Here is a 26,469-nt window from a genome sequence, read left to right on the forward strand (position 1 = left end):
GTCGGAAAGGGTTTCAGATCAAAAGAGGTTGCTTTAAAAAGTTATATATTTGAAATTACTGTATATTTTAGCTTTGTTTCTTGATTTCACCACCGGTTATACGCTTACCCTTTGCATGAATTACACGTCTGCATTCGGGTTATGTATGCGTTATTATCAAGTGAATCACGCACCGACACTGATTATACGGTTGATGTCAGGTTGCACGCGCACTCTGCCGCACTGCGCGGACACACAACTAGTTTTATTAAAAGCTCCAGCTACTCTGCCAAACACCTAATTATATCTAAAAAGCTACAACTAACAGCTACAAGCTACAGCTACCAGCCACCAGCTTCCGGCTAACAGCCACTAGCTAGTTTTGCCAAACATACCCATGGTATTTTTATGAAGTGCGTGTCATTACTCTGTCCAAATTCTCTCTCAAAACACACACTAACACACAGTTAACCCTAATCAAGCTTAATCAACTATTATCACAAGACTAGATCCATAATCGTGATAAATGATGATGATTCAATCATTCTCATTTTGGACCACCCTAATTATCAAAAAGAATGTTAGTACAAAACACGGCATATTGATAACCAAATCATGCATAACCCAGCATTAGAAAACTTACCTCCACATCTTGCGACGAAATGTGCGTAATTGAAGAAAACAAGCGGATTCACACGTGACGGCCGAATTTTGCTAGATCTGGGTGGGTATGTTTGTGGTCCCAGAAAAACACAATGTCATACTTCACATGGAGAACCGTAGTTAGAGTATACGCCATCAAGATATTCCAAGCGTCGCTAAGATGTTTGGTTAAAATGTAAGGCCCCGATCCCGGAAACCCTACCTTGGCGTTGGATTTACTCATAAACACAATTCTAAAATCAGAGTTAATTAAAACTTTCATGGAATAATTAAAAACTTCATGCATTACATTACAAAACATCGAATCTTGACTTAACATACAAATTATCCATTCATAGACATAACATAAAACAGTCATGACGCTTCTTCATAGATACCCGTCTCTTTAGCTCATGCCATGTGTCCTTCCTCAAGCCAGCTGCCTCAACCTATTTGCCTGCGTGCATACTAAAAGTCAGCTATGCTGAGTAAGTTCTAGTTAAGCAGGTACATACATTTCATTCTCATTCTTTACATTCTTACTTCCATACATTCCTACTTTTACTTACCTTCATTATTTTAAACATACATAACCTTCCTACGTTTTTAAAGAGCCTTTCGCTCTATAACCTTCACATACATTATTAGGGTATGCAACCCTTCATTCTTCGCCCATATTATTAGGGTAGGCAATCCTTAATTCTTCGCCTATATTATTAGGGTAGGCAACCCTTTATTCTTCGCCTATATTATTAGGGTAGGCAGCCCTTTATTCTTCAGCTCTACATATCATATATACCATTCATATACTACACATATCGTACATACCTTTCTTTCATTAGCTATATCTGTTCTAATATACCTCTTCACACATACGTTTAACTCTTTCTACACTAATTAGGTATATTTATAAACATTCATACGGCATACACTTACCACTTAAGGTAAGTGTATTAACTAATCACATTGAGTATGCACACAGCCCCAAAACATAACACAGAAATGGGGCTAGAAACTCACCTGGAGTCAGTTTCTCACCGTTAATGGTAACAACCTTCTTTAGTTGTGTACGACTAACTGTACAATACATTACACGTGTCAATTATCTATTACCAATACTTCCTACATTTAAGTTTATGAACCCTCAACTAACGGGGGTCCGGGGGCAGCGCCCCTGGTAGCAGGGTCTAGGGGCGGCAGCCCCTAGCAGGGTCCAAGGGGCAGCGCCCCTGGCTGGGAAAATGAATTTTATTTTCAATAACAGTCCTTTAACAAAAATTTATCAGAAAATGAATTTTATAAAATTTCGAATGGAAGAATTTCGCTTCGCATGCATGGAATTTTGCTTCGGCATGCTTTTTCGCTTCGCATGCTTTTCGCTTTGCATGGAACTTTTTCGCTTCGCATGAAACTGTTTCGCTTCGTATGAAACTCTTTCGCTTCGCATGGAATTGTTTCGCTTCGCATGACTATGCGATGCGAAATTACCTTTTTCGCTTCACATGGTCATGCGATGCGAAATAGCCTTTTTCGCTTCGCAGGGCTTATGCGATGTGAAATTCTTCTTTTTCTTCATTTTTACCATTTAATGGACATTTTACTTCGTGACTCTTCCTTAGGACCCGATTTGACCCTTTTTAAGGGTTTTGGGTTGTACCAACTTTGTATACTTGCGTTTTATAAGGCCCGAACATCACATTTTTACCATATAACATTCTCGTGGGGTTATAACTTATCAAGTTCATGTTTTTCTTCCATCATATACCTCGATCTATCCTTTTCTATCGGTTTGCATGTCGAATCCGACCTAAAACTTAACCTTTAAAACCAAAACTCACCTTTTGTTGGTCTCGGGTTCGGATCTGGACAGATCCGTGGAGCATGGTGGTGTTTCTTGTTGTTTTATGGTGTTTACACCTAAGATTCTTCCTTCCTTTTGCTTGGATCTGAATCCGAATTGCTAGAGAGAAAGTGTGTGTTTTCTAGTGTGTGTGTTGTGTAAAGAAATGGTGAAAGGATGGGGAATGGCCTTATATAGGGAGCCATGGGCCCCACCATCCACCTCCATTCCAACCTTATTTAAATACAAACACGTACACAACCAAACTAACGACACACCGATAAAAATAAAACTTTCCATTATTTATTAATTCTCAAAATACGGATGTTACATAAAACCTAGGCAATTTAAAAAACCAGACGGCGTATGGATTTTTCGTTAAAAAAAGGCAACAAGCAGAATTTAATTTTAATTTAAGCTTATAATTAGTTGGATATGGATAGAAAAGGGAATCAGAACGCCATGGGGAGCAAATTGAGGAACTAGAACCTTAGGAAGAGAAAGCAAGGGAATCAAAACGCCTTTTGGGAGGAGGCTTTTGAGAAATTTTTCAAACCACCAGTTTCAGAGAAGATGGGGAAATTGTAGACCTAGCTAAGAACCTACTAGAAGCCTACCACAGATAGAGCAAACCATTATGAGAGTAGAATTATCATAACTATAATATAATGATAATAATAAACTTATTTATTATTATATAAAATAGTTAAAACATTCAGATTATATAATTTAACTGTAAAATGGTATTCAGACCCGTCGTTTTGCAAGGGGGTGTTAATATTAGTAAACGTGTTGTTAAAGTAGTAGTTATATTAAGTGTAACACCCCGGTTTTATGCGGAATACCCCCGGGTGTAATGTATAGATCACTCATAAGCTCGTAACGCCATTAAAGTGAATTATATTTATTTCATTACATATCATCACAGGTACACAAATTGTTCATAAATAAAAAGGAAACAATAACACTTCATCAAAAAAGTAAATAAGTTCTTTATTCAAATAACCTATGGTATACTAATGATCTTCATCCTTAGCACACCATCGATTTAACCTATAGCACGTTGAAAAAAATATATTTGTCAACAATTTAGTTGGTGAGAGTTCATAAAGTTTTGTATATGTATATAATACGAAAAGGGTAAAATTTGTAACATCTTGGATTTTTCAAACCCGTATTCGTTTAACCCGAGCCGGGAACGTTATTTGGATCTTCCGAACTATTTAAAACTTGTATTTAACTTGGTTTAACTTATTTTATAATTTCATAAATTTAAATTATGCCAAATAGCCCTTAGAAACCTTTAAAATCGCTTAAAACGGCTAAGAATCGCATTTTCGGGAACTACAGGGACTAGTTTTGCCAATTCTTTCCAATTTTCGATTAAATTAACAAAAAAACTCCAAGAAATATTATCGCTGGTCCAATTTCGTTTTCTTGGTGTCCAAGCCAAATTTTGTTAGTTATTGTACTAGATTTTCTCATTAAATAGCTTATTTTGTTTCCTAATTTGTTTTTAGCATCCAAATCGCTTATTTTTAGCATATATCGAGTAAATTAATATCCAATAAAAGGATTATAACTAAATTACAAGTCTATATTCTTAAATTACTGATAAATCATGACATCTTTTATTTATTACATCAATTTTCTCATTAAAATCGTATTTTGTTGCTTAAACGAGTAAATCTTCCAAATATGGTTCGTTATTGCTATTCCTATATAAACAACCCCTAATCTCCTTCCATAACACTTTACACAAAACCTAGAGGAGTCTTCTCAGCCGTCCTACCTCTGATCCTCATCAAATCCTTCGGTTTTTGCTTATTCGTTTGACTTTGCACGCGTATGGACCTTTAACTCATCATATCTCTTGATCCTTTCACTTTCCGGGTAAGTTGTAAACATAGGAATCGTTAATACATATTCCCTAGTCAATAACCTTCAATAAATTTCGGTGGTTGAAGGGTGTTGACTGGTCAATCGCTTTAAAACTCGATAAAGGGCAAAATAGTCAACAAGTTTGACTATCCGTTTTCTCATACTTATGGTCGGATTCAACGTTCGGTCCGAAAGACTTTATTCTCGTAACGTAATTTTAAGGCAACTGACCAAAACCTGACTTTCGAATCACTGTTCGGATTCTGGTTAGTACTAGCTCGCTTAAATCTTAAAACAAACATAACATGAAATCTAAACGTCCGTTTGGATTGATTCCTGACGTAGGTTGTCCTGGTCTACACAAAAACAATTAATTAAATACTTAAATACCTATAACTAGTACGGGTAAGTAAGGTCGTCTCCACAGGGACTCAAGGAAAGTGTAAGTTTATTTAATTTATGACTAATAATTTAATCTAAGCGGACAAACGATGTTAAGCGGTCTTTATAAAAAGTTTATTTAAAACTAATTATTACTTAAAAATATTTGTGAACAATATTAATTAAAAAGCATTCATTCTAGGTTCGGGTTATGTGTTCCATACGTTAATCACAGATTCTTTAGTCTTTGGTTTTATAATAATTGCTAGTCCTATGGTTTGATTTATGATGACAAACGATACCTTAACCGAATTATTGACATAAATGAACCCGAATGCGAAAATTGTCAAATCTATGTCTAGGACAACTAACTAAATGATAAGGTTTGATGATTCTAGTCCAATGACACAAGAGCTTAACCTTAAATGTTGATGAACAACCAAACAAACGTTCCATCGATCAATAATCGTAAACACAAACTTTAATCAACCAAATAACTAATTGACAAATCATATAAAATCAATCAAGATATAATCAATAAGCATTAGAATCTGATCAAAATAGTACTTCACACGCCTAGAATGAACACACACGACTAGCCGGACATCGACATAATCGTTAAAGCACTTATCTTGATGAACATACGATCGTAGCACAAACCGGAAGCTTCGGGATGGCTGAAAATAGTCCTAGAGCACCTCTTCTGCCTCTGGAAGTCGAAATATACCGAATAGGGTCGAAAAATCGTTTATATAGTGAAAAACCCTAACTTTTGCCGACTTTAAGCATCTTCGCGTATCGCGAAGTTGCATGTCCAGCATCCTAGCGATACGCGAAGATGAAACTGACTTCATTTTCAGATTCGTCTCTTTGTGAAACATGAAATTCATATATTATGGATTCCGTAACTCATTTTCTATGCTGAGATATGCCCGTTTTACTAAAACACACTTTTCTGGTAACCCATCTTGTTCAGTTTTCACTTCGGCTTCATGTTTCTCATCCAATCCTCTCCCGAATCCTTCTTAACCCTTGATACATGTTTCCCCATTCTTTCATCTTGTTGAGTCTTGCTTAATCTTCTTCTGGATGGCTCTAAATTAGCACGTTTAAGCTCCATAACTTCCAATGTCCTGAAAACACATAACATTGCTTGAAGTACCAATATTCATTCATTTATTTACCTAAATATAACTAATTAATATATAATAATAACTAACTTTTACCCAACCATCACATCCCCACACTTATCCTTTTTCGTCCCGAAAAATATTTTGCAATGGAATCAGAATCAGAGATCATTCTCAAAATACTGCATAGATTATCTTAATTAAGCACAAAGAACACAAAAACCACGATTGCCACGCCTTAATACTTACTGGGAAAAATAAGGTGCGACAATTTTATTAGTTCATATGATTAAAATGAAAACCACACCTCAAAGCCCTAAAGCCGCCTTACCATGCTTCATTATAGTTTTACCGAACCAGACCACCCCAACTTAACTTAAACCTTAAGATTAGACGATAAAAATTTTGCAAATTTGTACAATTTTTCAAGCCCATATGTAATATCTAAGACAATCTTGGATATTTTATCGAAACCAAAACCCAAACTTAAGTATTAAAGTCTACCAAAATGGCCATTAGATACGATTAAGGTGCAATTAGGTAACCAACTAGTAAGTAGCCCCCACTACATGACATACCCCCGTTATCAAGCAATACCCCGAAGTCCATCACCATACGTGAGTAGGCATGAATTCATCTGTAGGGCTTACATATGACATGTCCCGTGTGGTCAGTTTCTTAATGGAAATGAGACTCGAGCACGGGGACCTCATATGACTAACAGCGTGGATAATCAAGTCAGTAGTGAATTTGTACTTTGAAAGCACTTTTTGTGATCATGTTTATTGACTTATGAACTGGCAGATAAATTGCGGGTTTGCTCTTTTTAAGCTTTTTTAATATGAATAAATCCACTTTGGATTTACGCATATTAGATGATAAACCGCATACCGACCCATGGTCTCCGTTCCCCGGGGCATCCCATCAATACAGGATTTAAGGTCATAAAACCATACGCCTATGAAGTGTTAGCCACTTAACTAGCAGTATTTTCATTTATGTTTATATCACAAGCCATTTAGAATACTCTAATGTTAAGCCTATCCAACAATTGTACTATAGACTATTCATATTAAAATATATTTTTGGTGATCAAATATAATAAAAAGGCTTGAGTATGGCCTAATCTTTCATTCCAGTCATTACACAGGCTTAGCTAAACAAACAAAACCCTGAAGGCATTCCCCTCTAAAAATCAATCATTTTAAAGTTCAATTAGGTCTACAACCAAATTATCCTTTCATTATCAAGGCTGAGCCTACTGACACATCCCAAATTAAGTGTGTTCCCGTTTTATTTATCTCATATTATATAATAATTTTGAAAAATAATCTCCGATTTTTTTTATCATTTTCCATTATTTTGCAAAAAAAATCTTAAATCAAGGAACATGAAAACTTTTAAGTTTTCAATTTCTCCCCCATCCCCACACTTGAGGCAAACATTGTCCTCAATGTTTAAAAATATGACAACTAAAATAGGGACGGAGGTAAAATTCACTTTGACAATTTTAAAAACGGGCCTAATGTGATGGTGGTTATAACTAAATATACAAAAATACAATTACACTTTTAACACAAAAACTAATAAAACAAAGAAGGTTATGAAAACGAAATCACCTGATAGAAAATATAACTCTCATGTGCAACTCTCGTGCCTTCGGTGATGCTCTCGGTGAACTTACCTCTTCAACTCTCAAAATAAAATCTGCAAACTCTCAAATATGTAGAAGCAAGCTTCTCACCAGTGTTAAAAATATAGGTCTTTTAAACCGTTTGCAAAACCATTAATTTTAAATTACCAACCGAGCTTAATAAATTCATAACTAAATTTGTTAAACGAGTAAAATTGTTAAAAGACCTAACTCACTTTCATGGGAATCACAGTTGCATTTAGCGTATGTAACAAGCCCTGCCCAGGTGGACGAGTATAGTCTCGTGAGGGTTTATAGTAAACTACACCTACAAAGTTCAACTACAAATTATACACGTACCTGAATACAAGGCCGGGTTGCTCCCGATTAGTGCTAAGTTTTTGTTAAGGTCTTCAGCCGGACCGTTACCTGATTTGGCGGTTATGGTGGTCTAATGGAGTACTTACCTTCGTCCACCTCGTTTTTCTTACTCCTCCAACATAGTGGTACAATGTCCATGACACTCCATCTTGGCCCGATGCATGCCAATCTTCTTTGTTTATTTTCAAACCCTGTTGGCTTCCTCACCTTCTCTTTCTTTGGCGGTTTCTTCTTACTTGTTTTTCCAGTCGCATTATTAACCACTTTTTCTCTTGCATGCTTGACATCATCACCTGACGTTGCCACTTCTGCAACACGTATCTCTATCGCATTCAGCTCCTCTTTTTCTCTCTCCTGCTTCAACCTATCAAACACAAAACTTTCTTCTTTGGTGTCATCCTCACTTACATGAGGAAAACACATGTTAGTAGCACCAGACCTAAAAGATTTATTTTCACAAGATAATCAAATGAATTTGAAAAGATATGCAAAACTAACTTACGATTACCAAAGGCCATGCACACTGTTCCGTCTTGGCAATTGATTTGAGCATTTGATGTTACCAAAAATGGTCTCCCCAATATCACTCTCGGCTCTTCTTCATTCTCTACCGGTGTATAATCAAGAACAAGAAAATCTTCAGGATAGTAAAAATCACCAACCTTTACTTTTTATCTTTTTATTTTTGTTAAAATGGAACCTTATCTGCATGTAGTAATACCAATCATAAGGGAAAATTTTAACGTTCTGAGTTGTTTTGTTTTGTTATTTTTACATGAGTCATAGCTAATCGATTTTGAGTAAAAAGTGAAAAAGTATACATGTGAAAAACTCAAAGTATAAAGATATACAAATTATGTCTGATGGGTGGGGTCAACATAATATTCATGCTTAATTGAACTAATTAAATTTATCACAGAAATTCCTGAGTCATTTGTTTAGAAGGTTTAGGTAGACAACAATACCAATGACTGACTTAACACCAGTCATAATAAACGCTGAAAATAATACTGTGATGGAAGGGTAATTTGGTCAATATGATTCCCTGCTCAAACTCACAAAAATAAGTGAATTCAGTATTGATTTCTAGTTTCTATTGTTTCATTTGCTAAGTTTCATTTGATATTTGTTTCTTTTGAAAAACCAAAAAGATTTTCTTTCTGATTGAGTTTTCGACTCTTGATGTGCAGGTGAACTATCACTCTTGGTGTTTTTCATGAGCAACAAATCTTGTTTTTACCAAATTAAAAACAAAAGAATCAACGTTTATCTGTTTTATTCAAGGTCATTAAATTGGACATGATAAAATAGTGATTTTTCAAAATTAAGTTATTCTGATAATGTACAAGGACATTAATTTGTACTTGGGACATTACATTGGTGTGACCAGAACATGAAATCAGAGTTTTATTGGACATACTTATGCAACGTATAAGTATTGAGACTTATATACCACATAAGTTATGCGCCGTATAAGTCTTATACGCCGCATATGTTCGTCAATATAAGTATATAAGAGTTATACGCCTTATATGTAACCATTTATAGTTCTGCCTTAAGAAAATACATATCCGTCTTATATGTTGAATCTGTTTCAATACTTATCCGTTTTATATAATGACAAATGTGTCATAACTGCTGAGAGAATTGTGGCAAGCTGATCACGAGGGAAACAGTATTGAACAGTGGAAAGATATTTTTTTGGTTATAAATATGACCTTTGAGAATTCTTTAAAACATACTGTCACACCCCGCCCTAAGGCCTAGGCGTATGACCAATAGTTGGTACCTGTTTTGTAAATATATCAGAGTTATGTTCTTTTAGCGGAAGTCTTTTGAATAAGATAGCATTATATTGAAATCTCGGGAATTTAATACCCGTTTTAAAATACCTATCATTTTAAAATATGATTCTTCACAGTATTTTAAATAAAATATCTGAGCCATCAGATCACCTCTAATGACTATGTCATCAATCTTTTTATTTGTCTTGCTTGTCTGTTCTAACCTTTACTGTTTCCCTGAAACGTGGGGAAAATACGTCAGCTATGTACTGGTGAATAACGCTGATTCAACAAAAAGGTTTTCATAATTCATCATTCATAATCATATACAAATCATCTTCGTTATGATACAACACCAATAGCATTAAACGACTTAGTGGGCCTCATCCCATCTCATCGAAACTAAACATACCAATAGACCATATAATCGGACTTCACTCGCCCTAGAGACAGTCACTTGCCTCAAGGTCAGTATGTTTGTAGTGGCCCACTACAAATCATATATGAATGGATCCAGACACATGTATATTTTAGCCTGAGTGTTTAGTACTACCTTGTATCAAAACGTTTTAGAGGATTTGAACCAACCCTCATGCAAATATTTCAATAACTCTTTTACATATGGATAACAGTCCATAGTTTCAAAGAGTAAATATCTTTTCAAAATATACAGTACATAGACGTATTCACGTTATAAAACATTTCACACTATAAAACGGTTTGGACGTATTCACGTCATAAAACATATCACACTATAAAAAGGTTTGGACGTATTCACCTTTATTCTTGATCAGTGTATCTTTCTGATTTATGCATTCTTTCTATCTCGAACCTATAGTACAAGAACAACTTTAGTATAAATATCTAGATCAACAATCTAGCTTTAGACCTATAGTCTGTTTTGTATAGCTTAACCTTAACAATTCATTTCTTACTATAAAACATTTGGATCTTTAGTCCATTTGTCTATTCTTTAATCATATACTATGTTTCTTCTCCAGGAAGAAACATCCATATTGGGTTTCTTCTTCAAGAGAAACTTTAATCTAATTATAACTTTTGCATACATTTCTTAATAAAAAAAAGAAATATTATTTTATTCCTTACGTTTCTTAATCACTAAGAAACAATACTTTACTACGACCTTTACTTATGAAAAGTTATGTTATGCTTATTAGTAATCAAGGTTCGGGCTATACTCCCGACTATAGTCTAAGTCATTATAATAATAATAATAAAATTATAACTTAAGCAGAACCCCTACCTCATGCGGGTATTTAATTGCCTAAGCTTTGCACGGGCAACACTTCTACTCCCTTATCACTTATTGAAACTTAAATCATCAGGACCTCGCTTCCAGCTCGCTTAACACAGCTACGGATCGTTAAAACTCCAGTTATTGCACGAATTACGAGAAATCAGAGCCTTGGAATCTCACATTGGTCGGGCACGCCTCCCAAGGTTATGTGTGTGAAAGTGAGCGTGAATTTGGGGTGAAAATGCACCAAACCCGTAGCCCCCTTTTATAGGCAAAGTTTTGCCTACCGTCGTGTAGCGCGATGGGCCTCTACATAGGCCATAGCGTAGCGCGACGCCGCAATTCACAAGATCTTGCCACGTGTTGACACGTGGTTGATCCGGTTACTTAACTGGGTCATCGAGTAGCGCGATACCCCCTTCCTTCTGGACCATCGCGTAGCGCGACACCCCTTTTTCTAAATTCCTGGAAAACACCATCGCGTAGTGCGATGATCAATATGTTCTACCCGTCGCGTAGCACGGTGGGTCTAGAAAACCAAAATTTTATTTTCAGCCCTTGGACTTTGTTTACTTGTCACGTCTTGGTCTATTTTCCACGGTTAAAAAATACTAAAGCGGCCCTTATGCGGCTCGCGGCGATGCGAGCTTGCGAAGTGCCAAGTGCGCCATCAAAACGCCACATTACGCCCATCGCCCGAGTCCTTGTCCATGTCTGTGCGCGTCGGGTGCTTCACACCCTCCGCTAGAACTAGTGAGAGTGGTTAGCCATACAAGAACATTACCATGGAAAACTCATTCCTTATAAAGTGTTTCCATTTCTTTCACACTTTCCATGTGGCATGAAGTTTCCTTACTTATTTCATTGACATAAAAATTCTTTCTTTTCTTTATCTTACTTTTCCCATGACTTATCCCGTAAAAATATTTGGTCCTTTATCTTTATAAACTTGTCAAATTTGAACCAAATTTTGTGGGTGTTACACATACCGACAATAATTGTTCAATGCTAGCATTCATTTTATATTGTTAATATACATCAGGTTACAATAGGATGATGGAGGAACAATATTAAGATGATGAATATGAGAGTCTGGTGGAAATGATTAGAAATCAAAATCGTTACTTTCAAATATCAAATTTTCATAAGTCGTTACTTTCAAATATCATGTTTTTCGATTGCATATATGGAAGGAAACCATGATGGATCAGATACAAGTAATAGTCTGATCATAATTTTACTAAAATAATTCTAGTAACCAGGGTGCTGCTAAGGCTACACCGTGGGAGTTCATGAAAAAGAGGTTTTTGAGATTAAAGACTGAAAGATTGAAGATCGAAGAGCTAGCAACATCCAAGGGGGAGTCTGTTCGAGCATAATGTCTATTGCTAGGGTCTTAGATGTATTAGATATGATTGTATAGGGCTTAAAATGTCAAATGTATTTGTGTAGTGTATTCAACGCATAAGTCCACAAGGACGCATATCTTATGCGACATATATATTATACGCTGTTTAACATATACGGCCTTGTGAAGCTTCATGATGTTTCCTATAAATAGGAGACTTATGCGTTTGTATGTAGACTTTTGGTCATTGTTAAAGAGAGAGAGAGAGAGAGTAGAGAGAGAAAGTATACAAAGTGTCATATCTTGTAATCTTTCATGTTATATATGAAAAGGAGCTTAATGTTTACTTGAGTGTGTTCTATCTCAATGGATTCCGCACTTTGAGATTCAAGCTGAAACATCAACATATCCTAAGTGTAATCTTCATCAAGATCACAGGTCATTTCACAAGTTTTCTGCCCAGGCCGAAGAGTAGCCGTGCTAAAGGCTTAGAGAAGAAGAAAACCAAGAGTTCTTCGACTCGACCTCCGTGCACAACATTGAGTTCCACGAGACCATGAATAAGACACAACAGGTATGTATCTTTCTTTAGCGTATCCTTATATCCTAAAGTTAACTTATGCTGAGGATTGTTTATCTTGACAGGGTCTTGAGTACCTATCCTCCAGGTTCTCTACTATGAGCCTAGAACTCCTTGAATCCAACACCCTTGTCACCGAGCTGTTAAAGATTGGGACCTCCAAGACTGCCCTTCTGGAAAAGAAAACTAAGGAGCTTGAAGACACGAAACACGACCTTGCATTGTCCAGAAAGGAGTTGATCCACATGGAAGTGGACAACTTGGTGAAGATCCAGGAGGTCATGGAGGGGGCTAAGAAGTCAGCTGTGACATTTGAGCCAAAACAAGGTACACCTCAGTATGTATTTACCGATTAAGCAAATAAATGCCTTTTGCGTAACAAACGAACGATTAATCGAACGGGTCGGGTTATGACCCAAATATCTCGGGGGGCCATCTATAAGTGATATACGATCTATACAAGCTAAAATATTAGTAATATGGCCTTAGTTTGGTTGCAAACAAGTTAAACGAAAACATGCTCGTTTAACTACCCGCTATAGATTTAAACGCGAAAGATAGTTACAAACCAAGCATTGTATCATCCGTTAAGCCCAAAAATACTTACCAAACACTTATTCGAAATGTTTAAGCGATCCGTGAAAATATTTTTGATTTTTACAAACATATAGTATGTTTTTATAAATTTACACAAAACTAGCCGAAAAACACTCGTTTTCGCGCTGTTTGTTGCACCCGATAAGTTTTTAGCGCCAAAAACCGAACCCGAAATAAATTTGGGGTCGGGATTTCACATAAGGGCACGAAAAACGAGACAAATGAGCAAGAGGGGGGCCCATGGACCCCACCTTATGGGGCGGCCGCAAAAGGGGAAACCCCCCCTTGGTTTTCCTTTATATATTAAACAAGTTTAAGATATTTTGTGAAATCATTTTCATGAGAATTCTGGACACAAGAAGCTCCCCATCAAAAACCAGCAAGAAACTAGGTAAAAATGTCATAAATAATCGATTTTCGGCTCGTTTAAACTCGATTAATATCATATAAACATAGCTTGATTGCCAAAAATCATTCCTTACCATGTAAAAACCCTAAAAATGGTCCATAAACATGTTTTGATCATACACATGTTGAGGAACCTGGTATAACAGTTTTTTTTGGCCATAAACACGGATTAAATGGTTGAAACGGCGTTTTTACGGTTCAAAAGTTCGTTTTTGTGCACTAGCCGATACCCTAAGTTAAAGGGCTGTTCTATTGATGAAACCTGCTTGTTTTGTGATATAGGACTTGTATCTAGCTTGCATATAAGCACAAGAACCCGAAAACTTGTTTAGAAAGTCGGAAACGAGCCAAACCCACTAAGGTAATGCCGAAACACTCGCTTACGGGCTATTTAGGTTAAGGTTATTTTGTGCATATTATTAGGCCTTGATATTTTTCAGGGACATCAGGGACCATGTCAATGAGTCCCTGTTTAAATTTGGTAATTTTTCGACCATCCGAGAATATTTGGCGAATTTATTACCGAATTGGGACGTTTATTTGGGAAAAATAGCTAAAATACTTTAAAAATTATAAAATTTTTCTGGGAACTCATATTTGATGTATTTTGATCACATGTGAATTTTGGGATCATTTGGAGAAGTTTAAAGGTGTTTTGTTTAAATGTGTTCGTGTGAATTTTTATAGCCGAATTTGGGCCGAAAAGAATATTGCACAAGCTTTTTACATTCTGGAATTGATACATGTTGAATTGGGACATGATTTGAGCATTCAGGAATTTTTGTGGAATTTTTGGAAATTGTTTGGGGTAAACGGACGATTTTCAGACGAAATATAGCTGATAAATGAATTTTTATAAATTAATAAATCAGTAAATAATTCCAGAAATATTTTTATAAAAATCTATAAGTTTCAATTGATAAGTGGCTAAATTTTCATAATTTAATGATTAACATTTAATTAATTATGCTAATTTGAATATTAAACAAAATCAGTTTTTATAAAAAACGGCAAGTTTGCGACTAGCGAACCTGCGGGAATATCAAAACACCAAGAGTGATCAAAATTCATATTTTCGGATTAATTAAGTAAAAACAAGCTTTTCTATGAGAAACCTGGACAATCCGGGTGGATTGTGCGCGTTTCTTCTCAAATCAAAATGAATAAACGGAAACGAGCCTCGTGGCTAATCCGGGACCCCAGTATGTGATCTTTCTTTATAACTTAATCATGTTATTAACCAATGCATTTACCCAAGATTATTTTCCCATAACTGTTTTCTGAACGCGTAAACGAACAACTTGGACCAGCTGGGAAAACGGGAGTCTGAGCCAAGTTTAGTTCAAAGTATTAGACATTGAACACCATCACAACCCAAGCCTATTGCCACTTTCTGGGCGTTCCAGCTACACCCAGATTAGTTATACAGCTCAGTTTAATATTGAGATTATTATAATATTAAAATATTAATATTATTATAATATTGATTATAGGAACTACTGATAGCGGACCGAACAAACCGCGAGCTGATACAGTACTGATTATCTACTAAACCGTGAGTTTCATGACCCCACTTCTAAACTGTTTTACGAACTTTTGGGGTGAAAAGCATGTTTGATTATATATACATACCTGAAACATGTATTGATGTGAATTATCTAAGTGCTAACACACGAAAGTCCCCACGATCACATTGATTAACTTCGAGCCGGTGGCTTGTGAATAGTACTATTGGTTTGACAAACCCAAACGGAGCCGGCATGTATTGCTGAGACTTTACCCCGTTTGCACATGACCATAATTATACAACACGCTATGTAGTGTTAGACATAGCTACTTGGGGCATGTTGTGGGCGGAAAGGGGCCACAGTGGTTGATTGAGCGTGGGAAATGGATGCACGTAGCACATACAGTCAAGGCTTCACTGTAGCTTAGCATAATTACATCATTTACATACATACATACTTATTTCATGATTACAAGTGTTAACTTATAAACACTCATTACTGTTTTCTTGAAACTCGTGAAACTCACCAACTCTAGTAGTTGACCCGTTTTAAACTGCTTTTCAGGTGTACCTAAATCGGAATGATTTGGTAATCTGTTACTTGCTCAAGGTGTGTGGTTGATGCTATGTGAATAGAGGCAAGGGTGTTAGTAGTAAGAACGTATAGTTAACGAACCAGTTTTGTTTGTATCACCTAGACTGTAAAACAATGATAGAACAATGAGTTGTAAATATTGTAAATTAGTTTGTAATGTTTCTTTATAAACAATGTTGTTGATACCAGAGGTGTCTGTTAAATTCCCGATTTATGCTTCCACATTGTGCTAGTCGGGGTGTGACAGAAGTTGGTATTAGAGCCATTGGTTATAAAGGATTAGGTTATCCCTTAGGGTACCTAAAATATAACCGTAGGCTCGATTAACTCTGGGAAATATTTAAATAATAATTTATATTAAATACTGATGGATGTCGGGATGAACTTGTAGGGCAAGTGAGTTATTGTGGTCCGGAACATAATAACAGACTTGCTTGTACGAGAGAATTCAGGGAGATGTCGCGGAACGTGTGGTTAGGTAAAAGTGGCAACATATGTGTATAAAAGGTAATGTGAAAGTATATATATATGTAACACTCATACGTGCTTATTTGGAACAAGGTGTATGAATACTTGTACGTACGATACTGTTGATGACGGTAAATTTTACTATGAATATTACATTCATTTATATTCAATATTGATTTAAATAATAATAATAATTAAAAATTTTAATAAAACTAATAGTGTATTCTAATACAATTAATATTAAATTTGGTTTAATTAATTAATCTTTTCGGCAATAATTAGCGCTAGCAATAGATATTATTCTTATAACTAACCTTTGTGTAGAGTCATGTCAAGGAATAACGAGTACGTACCAGAAGAAGAACCGGTAATCTCTGTTGAGGAGGATCCCGAGGAAGAATCAGAGGAGGATCTAGAAGAGGAGGATCCAGAAGAGAAGGACCCAGAAGAGGAACCGGAGGAGGAGGAGGAAGAGGTGGAAGAAGAAGTTATTTGTAGAGAGCTACCCAGGAATGTGCCTGATCTATCCGGCTACAGATGCGATAGTTATCCACCCAGGTCACCATGCAGGGATCAAAACGAAGTTAACAGTCTGTATCGTTCACCTGATAGAGTAGCCAGATTACCCACTCCACCTATACATCTGTCGCCGACGACTTCAGCTACTGCGGGGGTCCGACAGACTGCTCGTAATAGGGTAACCCCGATTGATCCTACCTCGATTCCATTCAGATCTACCCACGACCGGGGAGGACCTTCACGCCCTAGGGTAGATACTTCATCTTCCCGTTCATTGAGTATACCTACTCCTCGCCCTGACTTCCCAAACGCAGAAAACAACTCTTGGATGGCTGTCCTGACTGATCGTGTGATAGACCACTCGATAGCCATAGCTAACATTAACCAGGAGAGGAGGGGCGTGACCCAGTACTTATCGACGTTACATCAGATAGTACTAGTCCCTTTGTGCTAGTCGGGGTGTGACACCAGCTGCGATTTCAATATTCCAATCCCGACTTAGGATGGGTAAGGAGGCAATGAATGCTGGCTTGGATACTCCCTTTTGGGATGTGGCAGCTTGGAAGAAGATCGCGGCGGAGCTGAGCAGGGAGAATGTGGAAGAGCCGAGGCCGAGCGTGGTGGACAATGTGCCTGATGAGGCGATGAAGGTTGTGGCTGGTGAGGCGATGAAGGATCAACAGGGCTATGATGGTAATAAAAAAAAGGCTTGAGCCCCATTTTTTATGAATGTGTTTGTTTGTGTTTGTGGTTTTTGGATGGTAGTTTGTGTTGGTTGCATGTTAAACAATTTTATCTTGAACAATTATGCTTAGGGTAATCTGACAATATGGAAACATAGGTGGAGGGATCTTGAGTTTCAAGACTAAGCCTATGTTATCCTGCACTTTGACATTTCAACAATGCCTAGGCGGAAGGGCCTTCCGTTTGTTTAGAACGAAACCTGGGACTATTCTTAATTTCATGCACTTTTGTTAGTAATAATATAATATGTTGGCTTTAATTCATGTTTCGTTTGTGTGATGTTTTAGATAGATCATTTTGATCGTTTGTGTGATGTTTTAGATAGATCATTTTGATATGTTTTAGAATATGGTAAACGTAAACATATCCAAATATTTTTAAAACTTATCAATCAAAAATGTTACAAAATTATCATGTTTTAGAAATAAAATATCTTAAGGATAATATATCCAAAAATATATATCTTTGAAACTTATCGCGTTTTAGAATAAAATATCTTAAGGATAATATATCTAGAAAATATATCTTTAAAACTTATATAGAAAAGAGTTGTCACAATTAAGCCGAAAGATTATACCTTGATAAAATGTATAATAAAGCAAGATGTAAAGGAGTACCTTTGTAGTAGATACTTGTAGACAAACTTACATATGATGTCCCCAAATGCTAATTACTTTTCAGATTTTTTTCTGGTTGGGCCAAAAATAACATAAGTAGAAACAACTTAAGTGGTATTTTTCCATTTAGCGACTTGGCCGATCTTTGACCTAGCAAAATCAAATTAGACAAATCTGGCGATAAAGCCTTTACTAGGGTAAACCCGTTATGCTGTCGACAAGGCCTTTACTTGAGAGACATGAAAATGTCTAAACCTTTGATAAAACTGGGGAAAATCCCAAATGTGAGCGACACAAAAATGCCGAAACCTTAGACAACATGAAAATGTTATAAACCTTAGGAACGTATGTGTGACACGTCTGCCACTTATCTTGAGGATCCAAACTATAGACAACAACAACAGGATTATCTGCCACTCTTCATGGTATGGTCCAGCCATCTCGAACTATAGTCGAATATCGTGCGCTCCAGGCGGGGTGCTACCAAATTCTTCAGAAAGGTGAAGACCTTTAAACCTTAGAAGATATAAGGGATATCATATTCGTGTGTGAGGTGATCAACCTCTTACTTTTTTCAAGATAATGTATCCTTAGGATATCTTCAAAACACTAAACTCCTAATGAGGGGTGGGTGTTAGCCTGGCTAACAGTAGCTAACACTGTTTTGGTCAAAAGTCGATCTAAGGATCAAGGAACCAAATTCGTATGTGAGGCCAGAAGTATCCAGTCCTTAGGATCCTGGAGAACAATGCTTTGCCCCCAGTATGGTTGCCACAATCTCCTTCATGGAAATCCTGCAGCACCTCATAGATCTCGGATTCTTCTATGCATCATAAGTATGGACCTACAAGAGATTTTCTGTATAGCATATCTTGTATAATAGTATATTGTGATACCTTGTCTTTGAAAGCTTTGGGATTCTCTTTTTTCGGGATTTCTCCATTTTAGATATACTTTATCATCGGAAGGATCCAGTATGAATGATCGAGAGGATGATCCTCAGGATCTATGTGTAGATTCTCATCTACTTCCATTGCCTGGCATTCCTCAATTGCAGGAGATGGAACGTGGATGATAGGAATTTTTATGTTCTCTTGGAGCTTCAAGGCTGATGCTAGGTTTGCTAAGACATCGGCCTCAACATTTTCTTCTCTTGGTACCTACGAAATGTTAAAATAATCGAAGGATCCTGCAAGATCCTTTACTATATCTAAATATTTAATTAATTTCTCATCTTTGACTGCATACGAGCCATTAAAATTTGAAGATCCTGCTACCCTAATAAATAAATATTTATTTATTTAATTAATAATCGAAGGATCCTGCTACCTTAATATTTGAGGCTCCATCAGTAAAGAGTATCCAAGGATCCTTGGTCTCTTCAAGCTGTTGAACTTCAAGATTGGCTTGTTCTTCTATGTCACTACTGAAATCAGCCACAAAGTCTGCTAGTGACTTAAACTTAATTGCATTTCTAGGCTCATATTGAATATCATACGCACTTAGTTTCACAGCCCACTTGGCCATTCTACCCGACATATTCGGTTTTCTAAGGACATTCTTTATGAGTTTCTAAGGATAATTAGTTTTTACAATAATAGTATGAGTTTCAAAATAATGTCTTAACTTAGTTGAAAACACAATTAGAGCAAGAATAAGTTTTTCTAAGTGAGAGTACCTGGACTCGGCATCAAGGAGACTTTTACTTACATAGTAAATAGGATGTTGGTTACCTTCGTGATGCTTTACCAAGACTGCACTTAAGGAAGTGATGGAAACGGCTAGATAATGGATCAATGGTTCTCCATCTACAGGTTTCATGAAAGCGGGGGTCGAGGATAAGTAGTCCTTTAGAGCGGTGAGGGCAGCCTGATGTTTCTCCGTCCACTCGAATTTCTTGTTTTTCCACAGGATATCGTAGAAATATTTACACTTCTCTGAGGATTTCGATATGAACCTGTTAAGTGCTGCCACCCTTACTGTTAATTTTTGTACCTCTTTGACGTTTGTTGGGGACTTAAGATTTAAGATAGCTTGGATCTACTCTGGACTTGCCTCTATCCCTCTTTCGGTAACCAAATACCCAAGGAATTTTCTGGCTTAGACACCAAATACACATTTAGCAGGATTTAGCTTCATGTTGTATTTGTCAAGGATGTAAAACGCTACTTCCAAGTCCTTGAGGTGATCTTCCACATTCTTTGATTTTACCACGATGTCATCGATGTAGACTTCCATGGTATCTCCCAACTGTTCCTTGAAAATCATATTGACTAGTATTTGATATGTAGCATCTTCATTTCTAATACCAAACGGCATAGCAATATAACAATATATGCCCGTAGGTGTTGTAAATGATGTGTCCTCTTAATCAGATGGTTCCATCTGGATTTGTTGAAATCCTAACGAAGCATCCATAAAGGTCAACATTTCATACCCTGTGGTAGCATCCACCATGGAGTCAATGTGGGGAAGAGGGAAAGGATCCTTGGGACCTGCCGTATTTAAATCAGTAAAATCGACACATAGCCTCCACTTTCCGTTTTTCTTTTGAACTACAACCACATTGGTTAACCATTTTGGATATTTTACTTCCCTAATCATACCTGCCTTTAGTAGCTTCTGTACTTCTTCTTGGATGATCATATTTCTTTCTGGAGAAAATTTCCTTCTTTTTTGATGAATAGGCCTAAAAGAAGGTTCAATTCCAATTTATGGGTTATAACATCTTTAGAAATACCTGTCATATCTTCGTGCTTCCACGCAAAGGTTGAATTTCTTCGTTGTAAGAAGGATACTAGATCCTTCTCAACGGAATCTTGTATTTCAACTCCTATTATGACTTTGCCATCAGGATCCTCTAGGTGCAAGACCACTTCCTTAGAGTCTTGTTCCCTAGTCTCCATGACATTTCTTCTTGCTTTCTGTAATTGCTATGCTTCCCTCAGCTTTTTTGTAGGTTTCATTGAAGAAGTATAGTAATCCTCAGAGTCTTGCTGATCGCTTTCGATCTCCGTTATCCCCCTTAAGGTAGGCAGCTTTACACATTGGTGATAAGTAGACAGAACTAACTTCATTTCGTGTATCCAAGGCCTGCCAAGAATAACATTGCAATAAGACAAGGAATCGATAACACAAAATTTTTGAATAGAATTTGCTCCCTATATATATGGGTAGTTTGATGTCCCCCAATGTATTCTTCGTTTCCCCACTGAATCCTACAAGAACTGAGGATCGTGGGACAATTTTTGATTCTTGGATATTCATCCTTCTGAGTACTTCCAATTGGATGATGTTAACTGAACTTCCTCCATCAATGAGTATCTTGCGAACTTAATGGTTAGAAATAGCTAATGTAATAACTAAACCATCGTGGTGAGGATCCTAGACATTGACTCGATCATCCTCATCGAAGGAGATAACTCTTTGCAGTTGTTGTAGAAGTCCTGATCATCCTTTCACCATTCTCCAGTTTGCACTGTTTGGCGTACTTCTTCGCAGCTGAATATGAAGTTCTGCATATATCAGAGCCTCCAAAGATCATGTTGATAACTTGAGCATTTGGGGGAGGTGGAGCAGCCTTTTTCGAGACTGGTTCATGATCCTGGGTCCTAGAATTTTTTCTTCTAAACAACTCCTTAAGGTAACTTGCTGAGGAGGTAGCTTATCTCCTTTCTCAAGGCTATGCAGTCTTTTGTCATGTGACTAAAATCTTCGTGAAAGGCGCACCATTTCGATTTGTCTTTGGGGGGTGGTGCCTTCTCATTCTTCCTTGGCCACCTCACTTTGTCACCCAAGCTGCTAACAGCAAGCATTACTCCTCCCATATCTACAGAGAAACAGTAATCAGATATCCTTGGGCAATCTTCATCATCTTCTTCCTCTTCCACAGCATTGATCTTCTAGCCATTCGGTTTAATGTATGGTTTGGAGTTGTTGTTTTTGAAGTAGGGTCCCTGCTTTTTGTCTTGAGACTCATTTTTTGTCGGAGTTTTAGTTGGTCTTGTATTCTTTGATCCTCCTCCAACCTGATGAATCTTAAAGCTCTATTTTGGACTTCATCTAAATTCCTGCAATGGGTCATCACAAGATCTTGATAAAATGGAGAGTCCTTTTGTAATCCCATCTTGAATGCCTCAATAGCTGTCAAGAAATCCAGATTTGGAATTTCCAAGGCCTTTCTTCCAAACCTAGTAAGGAACTACCTAAGAGGTTCCCCACGAGGTTGGACAACTTTATATAAATAACTAGTTAATTTTTCAAAGGATCTACTACATGAAAACTGACTATTAAATAGATTGATTGAATTGGAAAAGGAAGTAATAGAATAAGGAGGAAGACTTAGCAGCCACTTAAGGGCGGATCTAGTAAGGGTTGAGCCAAAGCCCTTACACTAGCAAGCTTCTTTCAATCTATCTGGGATTGGCTTAATTTCCATTCTCTCACGGTATAAGGCTACATGTTCCTCAGAATCCGTGGATCCATCATATAACTTCATACTAGGGGCAGTGAAGCGCTTTGGTATCTCAACATCACAAATTGGTGGATCGAACTTGGATATGTTATGGCTTCCTGCTGGCAATTCGGGAATAGGTTTGATGATTCTTAGTACACTTGATACAATATCCTTGAGCTTTTGTAGTACACGGGCTATGGTTTGGTTGATCTCGGTATCCTGTATACCACCATGATTAGTGCCAAAAAATAGATTATCATAAATGTTACCTCTTGCGTGATCAAAAGATCTCGCTCCATAGCTGCGTCCGGGGGTACACTATTTCAACATCAAGAGTTGGTCCAGCAGGAGCAGTGGTTTGCATGGGTATGAAGTCACCTTCATGGACCTCCAGTGGTCTGGACCATGGTTCCTTCAAAGGTTCCTTCCCATAAGTAGAGTAGGCTTCTGGATGCTGATGGATGACGGATTCTATTTGGAAACCCAAAGATCCTGGTTGAAAGATTGAGGATCCTTGAAGTTGATGGATGGAGGATCCTTAACGAAAATCTGAGGGTCCAGATTGGAAGGCTGAGGATCCTTGTGAATGGTAGTTGGAGGATCTCAAGTGTTGACCTGATGACTTTGTTGAAGGATAGATGATCCTTGCGTGTATTGGTTAGAGTATCTCTTCTGGAAGAGGTCAGAGGATCCCTGCTGAGGATAAGTGGATGTTGGAAACCTTTGACCCGGGAAATCCGGAGTGCTGAAGACAAGTATTTTCGGCATGATAGGACTTGTGTCTTCAGCAGTCTTCTTAGTTCTCTTGATTTCCTCGATCTCGTGGAGGATCCTCTGGTTGTTATTATTCTGCTGCTCGGTATAGTTCTTCATCTGTGAACATTAAACAGAAACATCATTGTTAGCAATTCCATTTGGGAGACAGTAGTGGATCTTGGTCCGGAGAAAACAACAGTCTCCTTCTTCTGAGCAACAGTTATAGGCTTTTGTGGCTTCGTAGAGGTAGGTAGTGGTGGTAAAGCCATTAGAGCCAAGACACTTGAAGCAATGGTTGTGGGAATAGCTTTTCCTTGAGAGGCCATTGAGTGATAGTAGGGATTGAATAAAGGTAAGGATTTTTTACGATTAAAGCACCAAATGCCCCACGGTGGGCGCCAAATTGTTTTGGTCAAAACTCAATATAAGGATCAAGGAACCAAATTTGAATGTGAGGATTGGTGCTTGTATGAACGAATATGGTCAAAGTAACAATTATAGAAAATGAACACGAAGATTTATACGCGGAAAAGCCCTTGGTAACTAGTATCCCACAGGCATAAAAACCTTGGGTAGTGAAAACTATCACTACCGATTATATTGAACTTGAAGAGATTACAAATGATGGAATTATAGTTGATCGTGAGTACAAAGGGTTTGCTAAGAGTTCTCAATGCTAAAGTGTTGTGTGTTGTGATCAGCTGTAATTCGTTATATATATATATACATAAAGAAATACAGTGTCTAGTAACTACTTAAGCTATAAAGTCGGCCACGTTTGCTTTACTCTTTCAACTTGACCGTTTAGGAGCGTGGACGAGAAGGGAGGAACAGGTAAAATATCTCATCTGTAAGAATAGGGATTCCAGTTAGCACGTGTTATTTCAGAAAAACAGGTTAGTAAATAATTGAGGCTGACTTCTGAGGATCCTTCAACTACTCAGGATCCTTAGTCCTGGTAACAGCTGCTAATGACAATTGATCTTCTAGTATCAAAGATCCTGGTCCCAACAAACACACCTCCGATGCTTAAGTCAGTAACTTGATAAAGAGATAATATAAAAAATTTAAAGATAGATCTGGAGACATAAATTTATCCAAGAGTTTTTAAGACGTAAACATACCAATTTAGGATACTAGCAAAAATATGCCTTAAGATGGATAACATTCCAAACTCTTGGGATAGGAACAACTTCTATAGTGATTGTCAGGACCGTCTTTTGGGTGCAACCTTAGCAAAGGTTTGACAAGAACACACCGACTTAATTACTCAAAGACCGATTGAGTATCCCGGCGGAATCAGGATATTCAATGATTAAGAATGAAAGCTTGTGGAGAATTATCAAACACAAAACAATAAATGATAATCGGTAAAGGCTATTTCAAAGACAAAGATTCACTATATTAAATGATACGTCAATGATACAGTGAATGGAATGTCTAGGGTTTTGTGTGACGGCGGCTTTGATATTCGTCTGCAAAGATTGTCAGTATGCGTGCCTAAAAACCCTTTTTAGTCGTACCGTAGGATGTCTATATATAGACCTTAACATTCCATGTATACGCCCTAGACATTACATAATGAAAGATAAATCTAATACAAGTGTTTCAGACCTCGAGCAAGGTATATACCTTGCTCGAGCAAGCTTCCTATACAAGGTGTGCTCGGAGAGTGTCCTCGAGCATACTTTACTTAGAATATATTCTCTTTAAGTAAGCTTCATTCCTCTTGACTTGTTCAAACTTTGCTCGAATAAATCCATCGAGCAAGCTCATTCTTCTTGATGTCTTCAGCTTTTCTTATTCAGTAATCTTTATCATGCTTGGATGTAAATCTTGCTCGGTAACTGAACTGTGCTCGAAGTCTTTGCTTTGATTCACGTGACATCCTCTTATTGCATCCATGCTCGTCCCCATGTGCTCGATCATCCTGTGCTCGTAACACTTGGCTGGAACTTGTATGATCAAGCTGTTTGCTTTGATTCACGTGACATCCTCTTATTGCATCCATGCTCGTCCCCATGTGCTCTATCATCCTGTGCTCGTAACACTTGGCTGGAACTTGTATGATCAAGCTGTTTGCCCGATTGGCAATCCATGCTCGATAGAAGAATACCCTTGCTCGTTGAAGTGTAGCTTGCTCGAAGCCTTCAACACTTAGAAGAATCAATCATTTAAGATTCAGAACCTTGCTCGAAGTAGTAAAAACCATGCTCGATCGTCTGGGCTTGCTCGTATTCCATACTTAGCCGTTTCTGAGGAGGTTGAGAAGATTCCAATCTTCCTTATTAAGAAATCCGACCCAACAATCTCCCACCTAGATTGGAACAAGCTCAGATGCACCAAAACATACCTGCATAGAGTTACAAATGTATCAGATCTGTAGATAAATCATTTAAGAACGTGTCATTTCATTACATAATTGGAATTCTGCCACATGGGCATTACAAACTAAATTTTTACAAATCAAACAAATTATAAAGAGAAACAGAATTAAAAGTCAATCATCCATTAGCTCCATTCTGTTATCTTCTTCCTCTGTTCTTGGCTTCAGCCCTTTCTTTCAGTTTCTTCACATATGCAGCTCTTTGCTTCAGCATGTCAAGTTCAGAGGAGTCAGAGGCATTACTTGGGAATCTTGCATCAATCAAATCTTGTAAATCTCGTGGATGCATATAATGCAGATCACCATCCACTCTTATGACTACAATAGGTATACCTGACTCATTTCTCAAAGTGGTCGAATCATCATTTTGATTGTACGTTATGTATGTAATTCTTCCAAATTGTTGCACTCTTGAGTTAGGTTCCTTCACCTCTTCTCTCGTAGCCAAGCACTCTTTTAAGGTCTTTCTTTTCTGATGAGAGCTGCTTGCTAGAGTTCTCTTTTTCTTTGATTCAGAGAGAAAAAGCTCAGATATGTGAACTTCACTTATTCTCTTCCTCCTCTTCTCTTTTTCTGCTT

This window comes from Bidens hawaiensis, unplaced genomic scaffold (genome assembly GCF_021521415.1).
Source record: "Bidens hawaiensis isolate Kalapana, Puna unplaced genomic scaffold, B.hawaiensis_p1.1 tig00001463_1, whole genome shotgun sequence".
NCBI classification, from domain to species: Eukaryota; Viridiplantae; Streptophyta; class Magnoliopsida; order Asterales; family Asteraceae; genus Bidens; species Bidens hawaiensis.